Below are 21,955 nucleotides of genomic sequence, written 5' to 3' on the forward strand. Positions count from 1 at the left end.
TTCACCTCCTATAGGATCTGTGGATGCTCCGTCACATACACAATCCCATGTGGTGTGCGCAGGGGTGTAGACATGTATCCCATATGGTCTAGCGGTTAGGATTCCTGGTTTTCACCCAGGCGGCCCGGGTTCGACTCCCGGTATGGGAAGCTAGTTTTTATTGGAACCCCATGTTGCTATCCATTTGCTAGTTGGTCAAATCAAATAGCATTAATCATATTCCCCAACATCTAAAGCGCTCACCTTACCTGAATATCCACCTCAAAATACTGGGCCAGATTCCTTACCTCTTTGGGCTGGTCAAGGAACATCAGAAAGGGGAGAAATAGATAAGAGAGATTATATAAAATGCAACAGGAGGAAAGATAATGAAAATGGAGAGATTAAAGAAAAGGAGGATAGATTAAAGAAAATGGGAGAGGAAGTGACAAAAGGTAGCGGTAAAGAAAAAGTGGACAAACAGGGAGAGGTAAAGAGAAAGGGTTGGGAGATAAAGAGAACAAAGATAGATGAAGAGGAAAAGGGAGACATAATGCCAATGTCTGTCTAGGGAGATGGTCGACTATGTGCTTGATTTTATACACCTGTTAGCAATGGATGTGGCTGAAATACCTAAACTCAATAATTAGGAGGGGTGTCCACATCCTTTCATAAAGTGTATATGTTTTATATGTAATATGTATAATTTATCCCTTCAGAAAATTCTATTTATGTAAAAGAAACTGTCACTGCGGGAAAAGTGAATAACACAGGACAAACTTATGATAAAACCTGATCATACTGCTCTTGTTCTCAGGGCAGCCCCATCACCATGAGATGGGCATAAAGGGATCAAGTATTATATCTTCTATATCTGATGATTGCTGGAGGCAGGGTGGAATTCCTGAAACTGCCAGTGCTGCTTAGTTATCCCCAGTCTGGCCACCGACAACTTACAGGTAACTATCCGTACGAATCACAAAACAGCTGTAATTATAACAACATTACATTATATGTATAGATTTGATAGCACCACAATATACTGACCAGGTATTTCATTTTATAGTTAGAGTGAGTTCTGCATCAGGTTCAAACATATCATGGAAAAATCATCTCAACATCCAAATTGCAAACAAGAAAAACAAAGGAATACACCAAAGCAACAAAGCAAAAAGTATGTGAAGCACCAGTCATTTACCTGAAAGAAAGACATCAGTAGATTGACCACCATTTTCTTGACTAGGCCAAGACCTAGGGCAACAGCACCACCTTCTGGTACAAAACTGAGGAGCAGATTGCCCTCTTTGGTGATGAAGTCATCGGTTCTGTATGTTAAATGGGAATAATGAAAAGAAGCGTTTCTACCCAGTTTCGAACCGGGGACCTTTCTCACGCGAGGCAAACGCTCTAACCGCTACGCTAAAGAAGCTTAAGTGTAGAGAGAAGCCAGGCCAGAGCACAGGATCGGACCAAGGCAGAAGATGACAATTTTTAACATTTCCTGAAATTCGGCCAGATTTCTAAATGTTCTGATGAAACATTCCATATTCCACATAAAAATAAATTCTGCTAAAGGCTGCAAAATGACACAATAACATCTACATATGCAGAACTCCTAAAACCACCCATGTAGCAGATCTATCGGGCTCTGTGAAAACTGGTTCCACACTTCTTTTACCTTCGTTGTATATCAGACTGGATCTAACTCACATTATCTTAAAACTCAAGGGTCTCAAAACCCAGCCTTTCCCAGGACATCATCAGCAGGGTTCATTTTTATGAAATTAAAGAAAACGTTACGCAACCTCCATAGAGAGTGAGCATCCTCTGAGTGCTGCTGAGTCTGAGCGCCGGGATATGACATCATTTCCCACAAACAAAAAATGGCTTTGGAAAAAAACGGGAGGAAAATGTTTTTTTTTCTCATGTTTTTTGGGGGGTTTTTTTTCGTTTTTTTTTTTCCGCAGACCTTCCCATCTCTGGTTTAAAGCCTATCTCTCTGTCCAGCGTTGGTGGTATAGTGGTGAGCATAGCTGCCTTCCAAGCAGTTGACCCGGGTTCGATTCCCGGCCAACGCAGCGTTTATTTTTTTTTTTACACATCCGAGTCTATTCAGTAAGTTTCAAGCCGTTTGCAATGTTAACCCTTCAACTTGCTGTAGCTTGTAACACAATGCATACCATGTTGGTGAGGGAGGGGCTGCTCCAGGTACAGTCAGCATGGACAGCGCACCAAATCATGACCTTCGATAGCTCAGCTGGTAGGGCGGAGGACTGTAGAAAACAATCAGACATCCTTAGGTCGCTGGTTCGATTCCGGCTCGAAGGAATGCTCTTTATTTTTGTGAGACGGGAAAAAAAATGGTAGGTTGATCCTACAGAGTGAAGAGTGGACTTTAGGTGCGAATTCCGTGGTCAGCAAAAGGACCACTTTATCTGGGAAGATCCAAAGAAACTATAACTCTGACGCATCTCACAAAGATCATTGGAACAGGAACTCATCAACTGCAGCCGCGGACTGACAGGCATTACAACTGTATTTTAAAATAAAAAGGTTCACCTCCTATAGGATCTGTGGATGCTCCGTCACATACACAATCCCATGTGGTGTGCGCAGGGGTGTAGACATGTATCCCATATGGTCTAGCGGTTAGGATTCCTGGTTTTCACCCAGGCGGCCTGGGTTCGACTCCCGGTATGGGAAGCTAGTTTTTATTGGAACCCCATGTTGCTATCCATTTGCTAGTTGGTCAAATCAAATAGCATTAATCATATTCCCCAACATCTAAAGCGCTCACCTTACCTGAATATCCACCTCAAAATACTGGGCCAGATTCCTTACCTCTTTGGGCTGGTCAAGGAACATCAGAAAGGGGAGAAATAGATAAGAGAGATTATATAAAATGCAACAGGAGGAAAGATAATGAAAATGGAGAGATTAAAGAAAAGGAGGATAGATTAAAGAAAATGGGAGAGGAAGTGACAAAAGGTAGCGGTAAAGAAAAAGTGGACAAACAGGGAGAGGTAAAGAGAAAGGGTTGGGAGATAAAGAGAACAAAGATAGATGAAGAGGAAAAGGGAGACATAATGCCAATGTCTGTCTAGGGAGATGGTCGACTATGTGCTTGATTTTATACACCTGTTAGCAATGGATGTGGCTGAAATACCTAAACTCAATAATTAGGAGGGGTGTCCACATCCTTTCATAAAGTGTATATGTTTTATATGTAATATGTATAATTTATCCCTTCAGAAAATTCTATTTATGTAAAAGAAACTGTCACTGCGGGAAAAGTGAATAACACAGGACAAACTTATGATAAAACCTGATCATACTGCTCTTGTTCTCAGGGCAGCCCCATCACCATGAGATGGGCATAAAGGGATCAAGTATTATATCTTCTATATCTGATGATTGCTGGAGGCAGGGTGGAATTCCTGAAACTGCCAGTGCTGCTTAGTTATCCCCAGTCTGGCCACCGACAACTTACAGGTAACTATCCGTACGAATCACAAAACAGCTGTAATTATAACAACATTACATTATATGTATAGATTTGATAGCACCACAATATACTGACCAGGTATTTCATTTTATAGTTAGAGTGAGTTCTGCATCAGGTTCAAACATATCATGGAAAAATCATCTCAACATCCAAATTGCAAACAAGAAAAACAAAGGAATACACCAAAGCAACAAAGCAAAAAGTATGTGAAGCACCAGTCATTTACCTGAAAGAAAGACATCAGTAGATTGACCACCATTTTCTTGACTAGGCCAAGACCTAGGGCAACAGCACCACCTTCTGGTACAAAACTGAGGAGCAGATTGCCCTCTTTGGTGATGAAGTCATCGGTTCTGTATGTTAAATGGGAATAATGAAAAGAAGCGTTTCTACCCAGTTTCGAACCGGGGACCTTTCTCACGTGAGGCAAACGCTCTAACCGCTACGCTAAAGAAGCTTAAGTGTAGAAAGAAGCCAGGCCAGAGCACAGGATCTGACCAAGGCAGAAGATGACAATTTTTAACATTTCCTGAAATTCGGCCAGATTTCTAAATGTTCTGATGAAACATTCCATATTCCACATAAAAATAAATTCTGCTAAAGGCTGCAAAATGACACAATAACATCTACATATGCAGAACTCCTAAAACCACCCATGTAGCAGATCTATCGGGCTCTGTGAAAACTGGTTCCACACTTCTTTTACCTTCGTTGTATATCAGACTGGATCTAACTCACATTATCTTAAAACTCAAGGGTCTCAAAACCCAGCCTTTCCCAGGACATCATCAGCAGGGTTCATTTTTATGAAATTAAAGAAAACGTTACGCAACCTCCATAGAGAGTGAGCATCCTCTGAGTGCTGCTGAGTCTGAGCGCCGGGATATGACATCATTTCCCACAAACAAAAAATGGCTTTGGAAAAAAACGGGAGGAAAATGGTTTTTTTTCTCATGTTTATTGGGGGGTTTTTTTTCGGTTTTTTTTTCCGCAGACCTTCCCATCTCTGGTTTAAAGCCTATTGCTCTTGGTCCAGCGTTGGTGGTATAGTGGTGAGCATAGCTGCCTTCCAAGCAGTTGACCCGGGTTCGATTCCCGGCCAACGCAGCGTTTATTTTTTTTTTTTACACATCCGAGTCTATTCAGTAAGTTTCAAGCCGTTTGCAATGTTAACCCTTCAACTTGCTGTAGCTTGTAACACAATGCATACCATGTTGGTGAGGGAGGGGCTGCTCCAGGTACAGTCAGCATGGACAGCGCACCAAATCATGACCTTCGATAGCTCAGCTGGTAGAGCGGAGGACTGTAGAAAACAATCAGACATCCTTAGGTCGCTGGTTCGATTCCAGCTCGAAGGAATGCTCTTTATTTTTGTGAGACGGGAAAAAAAATGGTAGGTTGATCCTACAGAGTGAAGAGTGGACTTTAGGTGCGAATTCCGTGGTCAGCAAAAGGACCACTTTATCTGGGAAGATCCAAAGAAACTATAACTCTGACGCATCTCACAAAGATCATTGGAACAGGAACTCATCAACTGCAGCCGCGGACTGACAGGCATTACAACTGTATTTTAAAATAAAAAGGTTCACCTCCTATAGGATCTGTGGATGCTCCGTCACATACACAATCCCATGTGGTGTGCGCAGGGGTGTAGACATGTATCCCATATGGTCTAGCGGTTAGGATTCCTGGTTTCACCCAGGCGGCCCGGGTTCGACTCCCGGTATGGGAAGCTAGTTTTTATTGGAACCCCATGTTGCTATCCATTTGCTAGTTGGTCAAATCAAATAGCATTAATCATATTCCCCAACATCTAAAGCGCTCACCTTACCTGAATATCCACCTCAAAATACTGGGCCAGATTCCTTACCTCTTTGGGCTGGTCAAGGAACATCAGAAAGGGGAGAAATAGATAAGAGAGATTATATAAAATGCAACAGGAGGAAAGATAATGAAAATGGAGAGATTAAAGAAAAGGAGGATAGATTAAAGAAAATGGGAGAGGAAGTGACAAAAGGTAGCGGTAAAGAAAAAGTGGACAAACAGGGAGAGGTAAAGAGAAAGGGTTGAGAGATAAAGAGAACAAAGATAGATGAAGAGGAAAAGGGAGACATAATGCCAATGTCTGTCTAGGGAGATGGTCGACTATGTGCTTGATTTTATACACCTGTTAGCAATGGATGTGGCTGAAATACCTAAACTCAATAATTAGGAGGGGTGTCCACATCCTTTCATAAAGTGTATATGTTTTATATGTAATATGTATAATTTATCCCTTCAGAAAATTCTATTTATGTAAAAGAAACTGTCACTGCGGGAAAAGTGAATAACACAGGACAAACTTATGATAAAACCTGATCATACTGCTCTTGTTCTCAGGGCAGCCCCATCACCATGAGATGGGCATAAAGGGATCAAGTATTATATCTTCTATATCTGATGATTGCTGGAGGCAGGGTGGAATTCCTGAAACTGCCAGTGCTGCTTAGTTATCCCCAGTCTGGCCACCGACAACTTACAGGTAACTATCCGTACGAATCACAAAACAGCTGTAATTATAACAACATTACATTATATGTATAGATTTGATAGCACCACAATATACTGACCAGGTATTTCATTTTATAGTTAGAGTGAGTTCTGCATCAGGTTCAAACATATCATGGAAAAATCATCTCAACATCCAAATTGCAAACAAGAAAAACAAAGGAATACACTAAAGCAACAAAGCAAAAAGTATGTGAAGCACCAGTCATTTACCTGAAAGAAAGACATCAGTAGATTGACCACCATTTTCTTGACTAGGCCAAGACCTAGGGCAACAGCACCACCTTCTGGTACAAAACTGAGGAGCAGATTGCCCTCTTTGGTGATGAAGTCATCGGTTCTGTATGTTAAATGGGAATAATGAAAAGAAGCGTTTCTACCCAGTTTCGAACCGGGGACCTTTCTCACATGAGGCAAACGCTCTAACCGCTACGCTAAAGAAGCTTAAGTGTAGAAAGAAGCCAGGCCAGAGCATAGGATCTGACCAAGGCAGAAGATGACAATTTTTAACATTTCCTGAAATTCGGCCAGATTTCTAAATGTTCTGATGAAACATTCCATATTCCACATAAAAATAAATTCTGCTAAAGGCTGCAAAATGACACAATAACATCTACATATGCAGAACTCCTAAAACCACCCATGTAGCAGATCTATCGGGCTCTGTGAAAACTGGTTCCACACTTCTTTTACCTTCGTTGTATATCAGACTGGATCTAACTCACATTATCTTAAAACTCAAGGGTCTCAAAACCCAGCCTTTCCCAGGACATCATCAGCAGGGTTCATTTTTATGAAATTAAAGAAAACGTTACGCAACCTCCATAGAGAGTGAGCATCCTCTGAGTGCTGCTGAGTCTGAGCGCCGGGATATGACATCATTTCCCACAAACAAAAAATGGCTTTGGAAAAAAACGGGAGGAAAATGGTTTTTTTTCTCATGTTTTTTGGGGGGTTTTTTTTCGTTTTTTTTTTCCGCAGACCTTCCCATCTCTGGTTTAAAGCCTATCTCTCTGTCCAGCGTTGGTGGTATAGTGGTGAGCATAGCTGCCTTCCAAGCAGTTGACCCGGGTTCGATTCCCGGCCAACGCAGCGTTTATTTTTTTTTTTTACACATCCGAGTCTATTCAGTAAGTTTCAAGCCGTTTGCAATGTTAACCCTTCAACTTGCTGTAGCTTGTAACACAATGCATACCATGTTGGTGAGGGAGGGGCTGCTCCAGGTACAGTCAGCATGGACAGCGCACCAAATCATGACCTTCGATAGCTCAGCTGGTAGAGCGGAGGACTGTAGAAAACAATCAGACATCCTTAGGTCGCTGGTTCGATTCCGGCTCGAAGGAATGCTCTTTATTTTTGTGAGACGGGAAAAAAAATGGTAGGTTGATCCTACAGAGTGAAGAGTGGACTTTAGGTGCGAATTCCGTGGTCAGCAAAAGGACCACTTTATCTGGGAAGATCCAAAGAAACTATAACTCTGACGCATCTCACAAAGATCATTGGAACAGGAACTCATCAACTGCAGCCGCGGACTGACAGGCATTACAACTGTATTTTAAAATAAAAAGGTTCACCTCCTATAGGATCTGTGGATGCTCCGTCACATACACAATCCCATGTGGTGTGCGCAGGGGTGTAGACATGTATCCCATATGGTCTAGCGGTTAGGATTCCTGGTTTTCACCCAGGCGGCCCGGGTTCGACTCCCGGTATGGGAAGCTAGTTTTTATTGGAACCCCATGTTGCTATCCATTTGCTAGTTGGTCAAATCAAATAGCATTAATCATATTCCCCAACATCTAAAGCGCTCACCTTACCTGAATATCCACCTCAAAATACTGGGCCAGATTCCTTACCTCTTTGGGCTGGTCAAGGAACATCAGAAAGGGGAGAAATAGATAAGAGAGATTATATAAAATGCAACAGGAGGAAAGATAATGAAAATGGAGAGATTAAAGAAAAGGAGGATAGATTAAAGAAAATGGGAGAGGAAGTGACAAAAGGTAGCGGTAAAGAAAAAGTGGACAAACAGGGAGAGGTAAAGAGAAAGGGTTGGGAGATAAAGAGAACAAAGATAGATGAAGAGGAAAAGGGAGACATAATGCCAATGTCTGTCTAGGGAGATGGTCGACTATGTGCTTGATTTTATACACCTGTTAGCAATGGATGTGGCTGAAATACCTAAACTCAATAATTAGGAGGGGTGTCCACATCCTTTCATAAAGTGTATATGTTTTATATGTAATATGTATAATTTATCCCTTCAGAAAATTCTATTTATGTAAAAGAAACTGTCACTGCGGGAAAAGTGAATAACACAGGACAAACTTATGATAAAACCTGATCATACTGCTCTTGTTCTCAGGGCAGCCCCATCACCATGAGATGGGCATAAAGGGATCAAGTATTATATCTTCTATATCTGATGATTGCTGGAGGCAGGGTGGAATTCCTGAAACTGCCAGTGCTGCTTACTTATCCCCAGTCTGGCCACCGACAACTTACAGGTAACTATCCGTACGAATCACAAAACAGCTGTAATTATAACAACATTACATTATATGTATAGATTTGATAGCACCACAATATACTGACCAGGTATTTCATTTTATAGTTAGAGTGAGTTCTGCATCAGGTTCAAACATATCATGGAAAAATCATCTCAACATCCAAATTGCAAACAAGAAAAACAAAGGAATACACTAAAGCAACAAAGCAAAAAGTATGTGAAGCACCAGTCATTTACCTGAAAGAAAGACATCAGTAGATTGACCACCATTTTCTTGACTAGGCCAAGACCTAGGGCAACAGCACCACCTTCTGGTACAAAACTGAGGAGCAGATTGCCCTCTTTGGTGATGAAGTCATCGGTTCTGTATGTTAAATGGGAATAATGAAAAGAAGCGTTTCTACCCAGTTTCGAACCGGGGACCTTTCTCACGAGAGGCAAACGCTCTAACCGCTACGCTAAAGAAGCTTAAGTGTAGAAAGAAGCCAGGCCAGAGCACAGGATCTGACCAAGGCAGAAGATGACAATTTTTAACATTTCCTGAAATTCGGCCAGATTTCTAAATGTTCTGATGAAACATTCCATATTCCACATAAAAATAAATTCTGCTAAAGGCTGCAAAATGACACAATAACATCTACATATGCAGAACTCCTAAAACCACCCATGTAGCAGATCTATCGGGCTCTGTGAAAACTGGTTCCACACTTCTTTTACCTTCGTTGTATATCAGACTGGATCTAACTCACATTATCTTAAAACTCAAGGGTCTCAAAACCCAGCCTTTCCCAGGACATCATCAGCAGGGTTCATTTTTATGAAATTAAAGAAAACGTTACGCAACCTCCATAGAGAGTGAGCATCCTCTGAGTGCTGCTGAGTCTGAGCGCCGGGATATGACATCATTTCCCACAAACAAAAAATGGCTTTGGAAAAAAACGGGAGGAAAATGGTTTTTTTTCTCATGTTTTTTTGGGGGTTTTTTTTCGTTTTTTTTTTCCGCAGACCTTCCCATCTCTGGTTTAAAGCCTATCTCTTTGTCCAGCGTTGGTGGTATAGTGGTGAGCATAGCTGCCTTCCAAGCAGTTGACCCGGGCTCGATTCCCGGCCAACGCAGCGATTATTTTTTTTTTTTACACATCCGAGTCTATTCAGTAAGTTTCAAGCCGTTTGCAATGTTAACCCTTCAACTTGCTGTAGCTTGTAACACAATGCATACCATGTTGGTGAGGGAGGGGCTGCTCCAGGTACAGTCAGCATGGACAGCGCACCAAATCATGACCTTCGATAGCTCAGCTGGTAGAGCGGAGGACTGTAGAAAACAATCAGACACTTAGGTCGCTGGTTCGATTCCGGCTCGAAGGAATGCTCTTTATTTTTGTGAGACGGGAAAAAAAATGGTAGGTTGATCCTACAGAGTGAAGAGTGGACTTTAGGTGCGAATTCCGTGGTCAGCAAAAGGACCACTTTATCTGGGAAGATCCAAAGAAACTATAACTCTGACGCATCTCACAAAGATCATTGGAACAAGAACTCATCAACTGCAGCCGCGGACTGACAGGCATTACAACTGTATTTTAAAATAAAAAGGTTCACCTCCTATAGGATCTGTGGATGCTCCGTCACATACACAATCCCATGTGGTGTGCGCAGGGGTGTAGACATGTATCCCATATGGTCTAGCGGTTAGGATTCCTGGTTTTCACCCAGGCGGCCCGGGTTCGACTCCCGGTATGGGAAGCTAGTTTTTATTGGAACCCCATGTTGCTATCCATTTGCTAGTTGGTCAAATCAAATAGCATTAATCATATTCCCCAACATCTAAAGCGCTCACCTTACCTGAATATCCACCTCAAAATACTGGGCCAGATTCCTTACCTCTTTGGGCTGGTCAAGGAACATCAGAAAGGGGAGAAATAGATAAGAGAGATTATATAAAATGCAACAGGAGGAAAGATAATGAAAATGGAGAGATTAAAGAAAAGGAGGATAGATTAAAGAAAATGGGAGAGGAAGTGACAAAAGGTAGCGGTAAAGAAAAAGTGGACAAACAGGGAGAGGTAAAGAGAAAGGGTTGGGAGATAAAGAGAACAAAGATAGATGAAGAGGAAAAGGGAGACATAATGCCAATGTCTGTCTAGGGAGATGGTCGACTATGTGCTTGATTTTATACACCTGTTAGCAATGGATGTGGCTGAAATACCTAAACTCAATAATTAGGAGGGGTGTCCACATCCTTTCATAAAGTGTATATGTTTTATATGTAATATGTATAATTTATCCCTTCAGAAAATTCTATTTATGTGAAAGAAACTGTCACTGCGGGAAAAGTGAATAACACAGGACAAACTTATGATAAAACCTGATCATACTGCTCTTGTTCTCAGGGCAGCCCCATCACCATGAGATGGGCATAAAGGGATCAAGTATTATATCTTCTATATCTGATGATTGCTGGAGGCAGGGTGGAATTCCTGAAACTGCCAGTGCTGCTTAGTTATCCCCAGTCTGGCCACCGACAACTTACAGGTAACTATCCGTACGAATCACAAAACAGCTGTAATTATAACAACATTACATTATATGTATAGATTTGATAGCACCACAATATACTGACCAGGTATTTCATTTTATAGTTAGAGTGAGTTCTGCATCAGGTTCAAACATATCATGGAAAAATCATCTCAACATCCAAATTGCAAACAAGAAAAACAAAGGAATACACTAAAGCAACAAAGCAAAAAGTATGTGAAGCACCAGTCATTTACCTGAAAGAAAGACATCAGTAGATTGACCACCATTTTCTTGACTAGGCCAAGACCTAGGGCAACAGCACCACCTTCTGGTACAAAACTGAGGAGCAGATTGCCCTCTTTGGTGATGAAGTCATCGGTTCTGTATGTTAAATGGGAATAATGAAAAGAAGCGTTTCTACCCAGTTTCGAACCGGGGACCTTTCTCACATGAGGCAAACGCTCTAACCGCTACGCTAAAGAAGCTTAAGTGTAGAAAGAAGCCAGGCCAGAGCATAGGATCTGACCAAGGCAGAAGATGACAATTTTTAACATTTCCTGAAATTCGGCCAGATTTCTAAATGTTCTGATGAAACATTCCATATTCCACATAAAAATAAATTCTGCTAAAGGCTGCAAAATGACACAATAACATCTACATATGCAGAACTCCTAAAACCACCCATGTAGCAGATCTATCGGGCTCTGTGAAAACTGGTTCCACACTTCTTTTACCTTCGTTGTATATCAGACTGGATCTAACTCACATTATCTTAAAACTCAAGGGTCTCAAAACCCAGCCTTTCCCAGGACATCATCAGCAGGGTTCATTTTTATGAAATTAAAGAAAACGTTACGCAACCTCCATAGAGAGTGAGCATCCTCTGAGTGCTGCTGAGTCTGAGCGCCGGGATATGACATCATTTCCCACAAACAAAAAATGGCTTTGGAAAAAAACGGGAGGAAAATGGTTTTTTTTCTCATGTTTTTTGGGGGGTTTTTTTTCGTTTTTTTTTTCCGCAGACCTTCCCATCTCTGGTTTAAAGCCTATCTCTCTGTCCAGCGTTGGTGGTATAGTGGTGAGCATAGCTGCCTTCCAAGCAGTTGACCCGGGTTCGATTCCCGGCCAACGCAGCGTTTATTTTTTTTTTTTACACATCCGAGTCTATTCAGTAAGTTTCAAGCCGTTTGCAATGTTAACCCTTCAACTTGCTGTAGCTTGTAACACAATGCATACCATGTTGGTGAGGGAGGGGCTGCTCCAGGTACAGTCAGCATGGACAGCGCACCAAATCATGACCTTCGATAGCTCAGCTGGTAGAGCGGAGGACTGTAGAAAACAATCAGACATCCTTAGGTCGCTGGTTCGATTCCGGCTCGAAGGAATGCTCTTTATTTTTGTGAGACGGGAAAAAAAATGGTAGGTTGATCCTACAGAGTGAAGAGTGGACTTTAGGTGCGAATTCCGTGGTCAGCAAAAGGACCACTTTATCTGGGAAGATCCAAAGAAACTATAACTCTGACGCATCTCACAAAGATCATTGGAACAGGAACTCATCAACTGCAGCCGCGGACTGACAGGCATTACAACTGTATTTTAAAATAAAAAGGTTCACCTCCTATAGGATCTGTGGATGCTCCGTCACATACACAATCCCATGTGGTGTGCGCAGGGGTGTAGACATGTATCCCATATGGTCTAGCGGTTAGGATTCCTGGTTTTCACCCAGGCGGCCCGGGTTCGACTCCCGGTATGGGAAGCTAGTTTTTATTGGAACCCCATGTTGCTATCCATTTGCTAGTTGGTCAAATCAAATAGCATTAATCATATTCCCCAACATCTAAAGCGCTCACCTTACCTGAATATCCACCTCAAAATACTGGGCCAGATTCCTTACCTCTTTGGGCTGGTCAAGGAACATCAGAAAGGGGAGAAATAGATAAGAGAGATTATATAAAATGCAACAGGAGGAAAGATAATGAAAATGGAGAGATTAAAGAAAAGGAGGATAGATTAAAGAAAATGGGAGAGGAAGTGACAAAAGGTAGCGGTAAAGAAAAAGTGGACAAACAGGGAGAGGTAAAGAGAAAGGGTTGGGAGATAAAGAGAACAAAGATAGATGAAGAGGAAAAGGGAGACATAATGCCAATGTCTGTCTAGGGAGATGGTCGACTATGTGCTTGATTTTATACACCTGTTAGCAATGGATGTGGCTGAAATACCTAAACTCAATAATTAGGAGGGGTGTCCACATCCTTTCATAAAGTGTATATGTTTTATATGTAATATGTATAATTTATCCCTTCAGAAAATTCTATTTATGTAAAAGAAACTGTCACTGCGGGAAAAGTGAATAACACAGGACAAACTTATGATAAAACCTGATCATACTGCTCTTGTTCTCAGGGCAGCCCCATCACCATGAGATGGGCATAAAGGGATCAAGTATTATATCTTCTATATCTGATGATTGCTGGAGGCAGGGTGGAATTCCTGAAACTGCCAGTGCTGCTTACTTATCCCCAGTCTGGCCACCGACAACTTACAGGTAACTATCCGTACGAATCACAAAACAGCTGTAATTATAACAACATTACATTATATGTATAGATTTGATAGCACCACAATATACTGACCAGGTATTTCATTTTATAGTTAGAGTGAGTTCTGCATCAGGTTCAAACATATCATGGAAAAATCATCTCAACATCCAAATTGCAAACAAGAAAAACAAAGGAATACACTAAAGCAACAAAGCAAAAAGTATGTGAAGCACCAGTCATTTACCTGAAAGAAAGACATCAGTAGATTGACCACCATTTTCTTGACTAGGCCAAGACCTAGGGCAACAGCACCACCTTCTGGTACAAAACTGAGGAGCAGATTGCCCTCTTTGGTGATGAAGTCATCGGTTCTGTATGTTAAATGGGAATAATGAAAAGAAGCGTTTCTACCCAGTTTCGAACCGGGGACCTTTCTCACGAGAGGCAAACGCTCTAACCGCTACGCTAAAGAAGCTTAAGTGTAGAAAGAAGCCAGGCCAGAGCACAGGATCTGACCAAGGCAGAAGATGACAATTTTTAACATTTCCTGAAATTCGGCCAGATTTCTAAATGTTCTGATGAAACATTCCATATTCCACATAAAAATAAATTCTGCTAAAGGCTGCAAAATGACACAATAACATCTACATATGCAGAACTCCTAAAACCACCCATGTAGCAGATCTATCGGGCTCTGTGAAAACTGGTTCCACACTTCTTTTACCTTCGTTGTATATCAGACTGGATCTAACTCACATTATCTTAAAACTCAAGGGTCTCAAAACCCAGCCTTTCCCAGGACATCATCAGCAGGGTTCATTTTTATGAAATTAAAGAAAACGTTACGCAACCTCCATAGAGAGTGAGCATCCTCTGAGTGCTGCTGAGTCTGAGCGCCGGGATATGACATCATTTCCCACAAACAAAAAATGGCTTTGGAAAAAAACGGGAGGAAAATGGTTTTTTTTCTCATGTTTTTTTGGGGGTTTTTTTTCGTTTTTTTTTTTCCGCAGACCTTCCCATCTCTGGTTTAAAGCCTATCTCTTTGTCCAGCGTTGGTGGTATAGTGGTGAGCATAGCTGCCTTCCAAGCAGTTGACCCGGGCTCGATTCCCGGCCAACGCAGCGATTATTTTTTTTTTTTACACATCCGAGTCTATTCAGTAAGTTTCAAGCCGTTTGCAATGTTAACCCTTCAACTTGCTGTAGCTTGTAACACAATGCATACCATGTTGGTGAGGGAGGGGCTGCTCCAGGTACAGTCAGCATGGACAGCGCACCAAATCATGACCTTCGATAGCTCAGCTGGTAGAGCGGAGGACTGTAGAAAACAATCAGACACTTAGGTCGCTGGTTCGATTCCGGCTCGAAGGAATGCTCTTTATTTTTGTGAGACGGGAAAAAAAATGGTAGGTTGATCCTACAGAGTGAAGAGTGGACTTTAGGTGCGAATTCCGTGGTCAGCAAAAGGACCACTTTATCTGGGAAGATCCAAAGAAACTATAACTCTGACGCATCTCACAAAGATCATTGGAACAGGAACTCATCAACTGCAGCCGCGGACTGACAGGCATTACAACTGTATTTTAAAATAAAAAGGTTCACCTCCTATAGGATCTGTGGATGCTCCGTCACATACACAATCCCATGTGGTGTGCGCAGGGGTGTAGACATGTATCCCATATGGTCTAGCGGTTAGGATTCCTGGTTTTCACCCAGGCGGCCCGGGTTCGACTCCCGGTATGGGAAGCTAGTTTTTATTGGAACCCCATGTTGCTATCCATTTGCTAGTTGGTCAAATCAAATAGCATTAATCATATTCCCCAACATCTAAAGCGCTCACCTTACCTGAATATCCACCTCAAAATACTGGGCCAGATTCCTTACCTCTTTGGGCTGGTCAAGGAACATCAGAAAGGGGAGAAATAGATAAGAGAGATTATATAAAATGCAACAGGAGGAAAGATAATGAAAATGGAGAGATTAAAGAAAAGGAGGATAGATTAAAGAAAATGGGAGAGGAAGTGACAAAAGGTAGCGGTAAAGAAAAAGTGGACAAACAGGGAGAGGTAAAGAGAAAGGGTTGGGAGATAAAGAGAACAAAGATAGATGAAGAGGAAAAGGGAGACATAATGCCAATGTCTGTCTAGGGAGATGGTCGACTATGTGCTTGATTTTATACACCTGTTAGCAATGGATGTGGCTGAAATACCTAAACTCAATAATTAGGAGGGGTGTCCACATCCTTTCATAAAGTGTATATGTTTTATATGTAATATGTATAATTTATCCCTTCAGAAAATTCTATTTATGTGAAAGAAACTGTCACTGCGGGAAAAGTGAATAACACAGGACAAACTTATGATAAAACCTGATCATACTGCTCTTGTTCTCAGGGCAGCCCCATCACCATGAGATGGGCATAAAGGGATCAAGTATTATATCTTCTATATCTGATGATTGCTGGAGGCAGGGTGGAATTCCTGAAACTGCCAGTGCTGCTTAGTTATCCCCAGTCTGGCCACCGACAACTTACAGGTAACTATCCGTACGAATCACAAAACAGCTGTAATTATAACAACATTACATTATATGTATAGATTTGATAGCACCACAATATACTGACCAGGTATTTCATTTTATAGTTAGAGTGAGTTCTGCATCAGGTTCAAACATATCATGGAAAAATCATCTCAACATCCAAATTGCAAACAAGAAAAACAAAGGAATACACTAAAGCAACAAAGCAAAAAGTATGTGAAGCACCAGTCATTTACCTGAAAGAAAGACATCAGTAGATTGACCACCATTTTCTTGACTAGGCCAAGACCTAGGGCAACAGCACCACCTTCTGGTACAAAACTGAGGAGCAGATTGCCCTCTTTGGTGATGAAGTCATCGGTTCTGTATGTTAAATGGGAATAATGAAAAGAAGCGTTTCTACCCAGTTTCGAACCGGGGACCTTTCTCACGTGAGGCAAACGCTCTAACCGCTACGCTAAAGAAGCTTAAGTGTAGAAAGAAGCCAGGCCAGAGCACAGGATCTGACCAAGGCAGAAGATGACAATTTTTAACATTTCCTGAAATTCGGCCAGATTTCTAAATGTTCTGATGAAACATTCCATATTCCACATAAAAATAAATTCTGCTAAAGGCTGCAAAATGACACAATAACATCTACATATGCAGAACTCCTAAAACCACCCATGTAGCAGATCTATCGGGCTCTGTGAAAACTGGTTCCACACTTCTTTTACCTTCGTTGTATATCAGACTGGATCTAACTCACATTATCTTAAAACTCAAGGGTCTCAAAACCCAGCCTTTCCCAGGACATCATCAGCAGGGTTCATTTTTATGAAATTAAAGAAAACGTTACGCAACCTCCATAGAGAGTGAGCATCCTCTGAGTGCTGCTGAGTCTGAGCGCCGGGATATGACATCATTTCCCACAAACAAAAAATGGCTTTGGAAAAAAACGGGAGGAAAATGGTTTTTTTTCTCATGTTTTTTGGGGGGTTTTTTTTCGTTTTTTTTTTTCCGCAGACCTTCCCATCTCTGGTTTAAAGCCTATCTCTCTGTCCAGCGTTGGTGGTATAGTGGTGAGCATAGCTGCCTTCCAAGCAGTTGACCCGGGTTCGATTCCCGGCCAACGCAGCGTTTATTTTTTTTTTTTTACACATCCGAGTCTATTCAGTAAGTTTCAAGCCGTTTGCAATGTTAACCCTTCAACTTGCTGTAGCTTGTAACACAATGCATACCATGTTGGTGAGGGAGGGGCTGCTCCAGGTACAGTCAGCATGGACAGCGCACCAAATCATGACCTTCGATAGCTCAGCTGGTAGAGCGGAGGACTGTAGAAAACAATCAGACATCCTTAGGTCGCTGGTTCGATTCCGGCTCGAAGGAATGCTCTTTATTTTTGTGAGACGGGAAAAAAAATGGTAGGTTGATCCTACAGAGTGAAGAGTGGACTTTAGGTGCGAATTCCGTGGTCAGCAAAAGGACCACTTTATCTGGGAAGATCCAAAGAAACTATAACTCTGACGCATCTCACAAAGATCATTGGAACAGGAACTCATCAACTGCAGCCGCGGACTGACAGGCATTACAACTGTATTTTAAAATAAAAAGGTTCACCTCCTATAGGATCTGTGGATGCTCCGTCACATACACAATCCCATGTGGTGTGCGCAGGGGTGTAGACATGTATCCCATATGGTCTAGCGGTTAGGATTCCTGGTTTTCACCCAGGCGGCCCGGGTTCGATTCCCGGTATGGGAAGCTAGTTTTTATTGGAACCCCATGTTGCTATCCATTTGCTAGTTGGTCAAATCAAATAGCATTAATCATATTCCCCAACATCTAAAGCGCTCACCTTACCTGAATATCCACCTCAAAATACTGGGCCAGATTCCTTACCTCTTTGGGCTGGTCAAGGAACATCAGAAAGGGGAGAAATAGATAAGAGAGATTATATAAAATGCAACAGGAGGAAAGATAATGAAAATGGAGAGATTAAAGAAAAGGAGGATAGATTAAAGAAAATGGGAGAGGAAGTGACAAAAGGTAGCGGTAAAGAAAAAGTGGACAAACAGGGAGAGGTAAAGAGAAAGGGTTGGGAGATAAAGAGAACAAAGATAGATGAAGAGGAAAAGGGAGACATAATGCCAATGTCTGTCTAGGGAGATGGTCGACTATGTGCTTGATTTTATACACCTGTTAGCAATGGATGTGGCTGAAATACCTAAACTCAATAATTAGGAGGGGTGTCCACATCCTTTCATAAAGTGTATATGTTTTATATGTAATATGTATAATTTATCCCTTCAGAAAATTCTATTTATGTAAAAGAAACTGTCACTGCGGGAAAAGTGAATAACACAGGACAAACTTATGATAAAACCTGATCATACTGCTCTTGTTCTCAGGGCAGCCCCATCACCATGAGATGGGCATAAAGGGATCAAGTATTATATCTTCTATATCTGATGATTGCTGGAGGCAGGGTGGAATTCCTGAAACTGCCAGTGCTGCTTAGTTATCCCCAGTCTGGCCACCGACAACTTACAGGTAACTATCCGTACGAATCACAAAACAGCTGTAATTATAACAACATTACATTATATGTATAGATTTGATAGCACCACAATATACTGACCAGGTATTTCATTTTATAGTTAGAGTGAGTTCTGCATCAGGTTCAAACATATCATGGAAAAATCATCTCAACATCCAAATTGCAAACAAGAAAAACAAAGGAATACACTAAAGCAACAAAGCAAAAAGTATGTGAAGCACCAGTCATTTACCTGAAAGAAAGACATCAGTAGATTGACCACCATTTTCTTGACTAGGCCAAGACCTAGGGCAACAGCACCACCTTCTGGTACAAAACTGAGGAGCAGATTGCCCTCTTTGGTGATGAAGTCATCGGTTCTGTATGTTAAATGGGAATAATGAAAAGAAGCGTTTCTACCCAGTTTCGAACCGGGGACCTTTCTCACGTGAGGCAAACGCTCTAACCGCTACGCTAAAGAAGCTTAAGTGTAGAAAGAAGCCAGGCCAGAGCACAGGATCTGACCAAGGCAGAAGATGACAATTTTTAACATTTCCTGAAATTCGGCCAGATTTCTAAATGTTCTGATGAAACATTCCATATTCCACATAAAAATAAATTCTGCTAAAGGCTGCAAAATGACACAATAACATCTACATATGCAGAACTCCTAAAACCACCCATGTAGCAGATCTATCGGGCTCTGTGAAAACTGGTTCCACACTTCTTTTACCTTCGTTGTATATCAGACTGGATCTAACTCACATTATCTTAAAACTCAAGGGTCTCAAAACCCAGCCTTTCCCAGGACATCATCAGCAGGGTTCATTTTTATGAAATTAAAGAAAACGTTACGCAACCTCCATAGAGAGTGAGCATCCTCTGAGTGCTGCTGAGTCTGAGCGCCGGGATATGACATCATTTCCCACAAACAAAAAATGGCTTTGGAAAAAAACGGGAGGAAAATGGTTTTTTTTCTCATGTTTTTTTGGGGGTTTTTTTTCGTTTTTTTTTTCCGCAGACCTTCCCATCTCTGGTTTAAAGCCTATCTCTCTGTCCAGCGTTGGTGGTATAGTGGTGAGCATAGCTGCCTTCCAAGCAGTTGACCTGGGTTCGATTCCCGGCCAACGCAGCGTTTATTTTTTTTTTTACACATCCGAGTCTATTCAGTAAGTTTCAAGCCGTTTGCAATGTTAACCCTTCAACTTGCTGTAGCTTGTAACACAATGCATACCATGTTGGTGAGGGAGGGGCTGCTCCAGGTACAGTCAGCATGGACAGCGCACCAAATCATGACCTTCGATAGCTCAGCTGGTAGAGCGGAGGACTGTAGAAAACAATCAGACATCCTTAGGTCGCTGGTTCGATTCCGGCTCGAAGGAATGCTCTTTATTTTTGTGAGACGGGAAAAAAAATGGTAGGTTGATCCTACAGAGTGAAGAGTGGACTTTAGGTGCGAATTCCGTGGTCAGCAAAAGGACCACTTTATCTGGGAAGATCCAAAGAAACTATAACTCTGACGCATCTCACAAAGATCATTGGAACAGGAACTCATCAACTGCAGCCGCGGACTGACAGGCATTACAACTGTATTTTAAAATAAAAAGGTTCACCTCCTATAGGATCTGTGGATGCTCCGTCACATACACAATCCCATGTGGTGTGCGCAGGGGTGTAGACATGTATCCCATATGGTCTAGCGGTTAGGATTCCTGGTTTTCACCCAGGCGGCCCGGGTTCGACTCCCGGTATGGGAAGCTAGTTTTTATTGGAACCCCATGTTGCTATCCATTTGCTAGTTGGTCAAATCAAATAGCATTAATCATATTCCCCAACATCTAAAGCGCTCACCTTACCTGAATATCCACCTCAAAATACTGGGCCAGATTCCTTACCTCTTTGGGCTGGTCAAGGAACATCAGAAAGGGGAGAAATAGATAAGAGAGATTATATAAAATGCAACAGGAGGAAAGATAATGAAAATGGAGAGATTAAAGAAAAGGAGGATAGATTAAAGAAAATGGGAGAGGAAGTGACAAAAGGTAGCGGTAAAGAAAAAGTGGACAAACAGGGAGAGGTAAAGAGAAAGGGTTGGGAGATAAAGAGAACAAAGATAGATGAAGAGGAAAAGGGAGACATAATGCCAATGTCTGTCTAGGGAGATGGTCGACTATGTGCTTGATTTTATACACCTGTTAGCAATGGATGTGGCTGAAATACCTAAACTCAATAATTAGGAGGGGTGTCCACATCCTTTCATAAAGTGTATATGTTTTATATGTAATATGTATAATTTATCCCTTCAGAAAATTCTATTTATGTAAAAGAAACTGTCACTGCGGGAAAAGTGAATAACACAGGACAAACTTATGATAAAACCTGATCATACTGCTCTTGTTCTCAGGGCAGCCCCATCACCATGAGATGGGCATAAAGGGATCAAGTATTATATCTTCTATATCTGATGATTGCTGGAGGCAGGGTGGAATTCCTGAAACTGCCAGTGCTGCTTACTTATCCCCAGTCTGGCCACCGACAACTTACAGGTAACTATCCGTACGAATCACAAAACAGCTGTAATTATAACAACATTACATTATATGTATAGATTTGATAGCACCACAATATACTGACCAGGTATTTCATTTTATAGTTAGAGTGAGTTCTGCATCAGGTTCAAACATATCATGGAAAAATCATCTCAACATCCAAATTGCAAACAAGAAAAACAAAGGAATACACTAAAGCAACAAAGCAAAAAGTATGTGAAGCACCAGTCATTTACCTGAAAGAAAGACATCAGTAGATTGACCACCATTTTCTTGACTAGGCCAAGACCTAGGGCAACAGCACCACCTTCTGGTACAAAACTGAGGAGCAGATTGCCCTCTTTGGTGATGAAGTCATCGGTTCTGTATGTTAAATGGGAATAATGAAAAGAAGCGTTTCTACCCAGTTTCGAACCGGGGACCTTTCTCACGTGAGGCAAACGCTCTAACCGCTACGCTAAAGAAGCTTAAGTGTAGAAAGAAGCCAGGCCAGAGCACAGGATCTGACCAAGGCAGAAGATGACAATTTTTAACATTTCCTGAAATTCGGCCAGATTTCTAAATGTTCTGATGAAACATTCCATATTCCACATAAAAATAAATTCTGCTAAAGGCTGCAAAATGACACAATAACATCTACATATGCAGAACTCCTAAAACCACCCATGTAGCAGATCTATCGGGCTCTGTGAAAACTGGTTCCACACTTCTTTTACCTTCGTTGTATATCAGACTGGATCTAACTCACATT

General features: G+C 41.6%; 1 protein-coding gene and 24 non-coding genes across 25 annotated transcripts in view; all 25 read left to right on the forward strand.

Annotated features, from left to right (window-relative positions):
• LOC128482812 (uncharacterized) overlaps positions 1–21,955 on the forward strand; it is a 379,467-nt gene that overhangs the window by 244,856 nt on the left and 112,656 nt on the right. The gene's annotated exons all lie outside the window — the stretch shown is intronic.
• TRNAE-UUC (transfer RNA glutamic acid (anticodon UUC)) lies at positions 78–149 on the forward strand. Its single transcript has one exon. It is a non-coding gene; the product is annotated as a tRNA-Glu (tRNA).
• TRNAG-UCC (transfer RNA glycine (anticodon UCC)) lies at positions 1,986–2,057 on the forward strand. The gene has a single exon. It is a non-coding gene; the product is annotated as a tRNA-Gly (tRNA).
• TRNAY-GUA (transfer RNA tyrosine (anticodon GUA)) lies at positions 2,222–2,307 on the forward strand. The gene is given in 2 exon segments: positions 2,222–2,258; positions 2,272–2,307. It is a non-coding gene; the product is annotated as a tRNA-Tyr (tRNA).
• TRNAE-UUC (transfer RNA glutamic acid (anticodon UUC)) lies at positions 2,611–2,682 on the forward strand. Its single transcript has one exon. It is a non-coding gene; the product is annotated as a tRNA-Glu (tRNA).
• TRNAG-UCC (transfer RNA glycine (anticodon UCC)) lies at positions 4,520–4,591 on the forward strand. The gene has a single exon. It is a non-coding gene; the product is annotated as a tRNA-Gly (tRNA).
• On the forward strand, positions 4,757–4,842 carry TRNAY-GUA (transfer RNA tyrosine (anticodon GUA)). The gene is given in 2 exon segments: positions 4,757–4,793; positions 4,807–4,842. It is a non-coding gene; the product is annotated as a tRNA-Tyr (tRNA).
• Positions 7,052–7,123, forward strand: TRNAG-UCC (transfer RNA glycine (anticodon UCC)). Its single transcript has one exon. It is a non-coding gene; the product is annotated as a tRNA-Gly (tRNA).
• Positions 7,289–7,374, forward strand: TRNAY-GUA (transfer RNA tyrosine (anticodon GUA)). Its single transcript is given in 2 exon segments — positions 7,289–7,325; positions 7,339–7,374. It is a non-coding gene; the product is annotated as a tRNA-Tyr (tRNA).
• Positions 7,678–7,749, forward strand: TRNAE-UUC (transfer RNA glutamic acid (anticodon UUC)). Its single transcript has one exon. It is a non-coding gene; the product is annotated as a tRNA-Glu (tRNA).
• TRNAG-UCC (transfer RNA glycine (anticodon UCC)) lies at positions 9,585–9,656 on the forward strand. The gene has a single exon. It is a non-coding gene; the product is annotated as a tRNA-Gly (tRNA).
• Positions 9,822–9,905, forward strand: TRNAY-GUA (transfer RNA tyrosine (anticodon GUA)). The gene is given in 2 exon segments: positions 9,822–9,858; positions 9,865–9,905. It is a non-coding gene; the product is annotated as a tRNA-Tyr (tRNA).
• On the forward strand, positions 10,209–10,280 carry TRNAE-UUC (transfer RNA glutamic acid (anticodon UUC)). The gene has a single exon. It is a non-coding gene; the product is annotated as a tRNA-Glu (tRNA).
• TRNAG-UCC (transfer RNA glycine (anticodon UCC)) lies at positions 12,116–12,187 on the forward strand. Its single transcript has one exon. It is a non-coding gene; the product is annotated as a tRNA-Gly (tRNA).
• On the forward strand, positions 12,353–12,438 carry TRNAY-GUA (transfer RNA tyrosine (anticodon GUA)). The gene is given in 2 exon segments: positions 12,353–12,389; positions 12,403–12,438. It is a non-coding gene; the product is annotated as a tRNA-Tyr (tRNA).
• TRNAE-UUC (transfer RNA glutamic acid (anticodon UUC)) lies at positions 12,742–12,813 on the forward strand. The gene has a single exon. It is a non-coding gene; the product is annotated as a tRNA-Glu (tRNA).
• On the forward strand, positions 14,650–14,721 carry TRNAG-UCC (transfer RNA glycine (anticodon UCC)). Its single transcript has one exon. It is a non-coding gene; the product is annotated as a tRNA-Gly (tRNA).
• On the forward strand, positions 14,887–14,970 carry TRNAY-GUA (transfer RNA tyrosine (anticodon GUA)). The gene is given in 2 exon segments: positions 14,887–14,923; positions 14,930–14,970. It is a non-coding gene; the product is annotated as a tRNA-Tyr (tRNA).
• Positions 15,274–15,345, forward strand: TRNAE-UUC (transfer RNA glutamic acid (anticodon UUC)). Its single transcript has one exon. It is a non-coding gene; the product is annotated as a tRNA-Glu (tRNA).
• On the forward strand, positions 17,182–17,253 carry TRNAG-UCC (transfer RNA glycine (anticodon UCC)). Its single transcript has one exon. It is a non-coding gene; the product is annotated as a tRNA-Gly (tRNA).
• TRNAY-GUA (transfer RNA tyrosine (anticodon GUA)) lies at positions 17,420–17,505 on the forward strand. The gene is given in 2 exon segments: positions 17,420–17,456; positions 17,470–17,505. It is a non-coding gene; the product is annotated as a tRNA-Tyr (tRNA).
• Positions 17,809–17,880, forward strand: TRNAE-UUC (transfer RNA glutamic acid (anticodon UUC)). The gene has a single exon. It is a non-coding gene; the product is annotated as a tRNA-Glu (tRNA).
• Positions 19,716–19,787, forward strand: TRNAG-UCC (transfer RNA glycine (anticodon UCC)). Its single transcript has one exon. It is a non-coding gene; the product is annotated as a tRNA-Gly (tRNA).
• TRNAY-GUA (transfer RNA tyrosine (anticodon GUA)) lies at positions 19,952–20,037 on the forward strand. The gene is given in 2 exon segments: positions 19,952–19,988; positions 20,002–20,037. It is a non-coding gene; the product is annotated as a tRNA-Tyr (tRNA).
• Positions 20,341–20,412, forward strand: TRNAE-UUC (transfer RNA glutamic acid (anticodon UUC)). Its single transcript has one exon. It is a non-coding gene; the product is annotated as a tRNA-Glu (tRNA).

The sequence above is a fragment of the Spea bombifrons genome, chromosome 3 (assembly GCF_027358695.1).
Source record: "Spea bombifrons isolate aSpeBom1 chromosome 3, aSpeBom1.2.pri, whole genome shotgun sequence".
NCBI lineage: Eukaryota > Metazoa > Chordata > Amphibia > Anura > Pelobatidae > Spea > Spea bombifrons.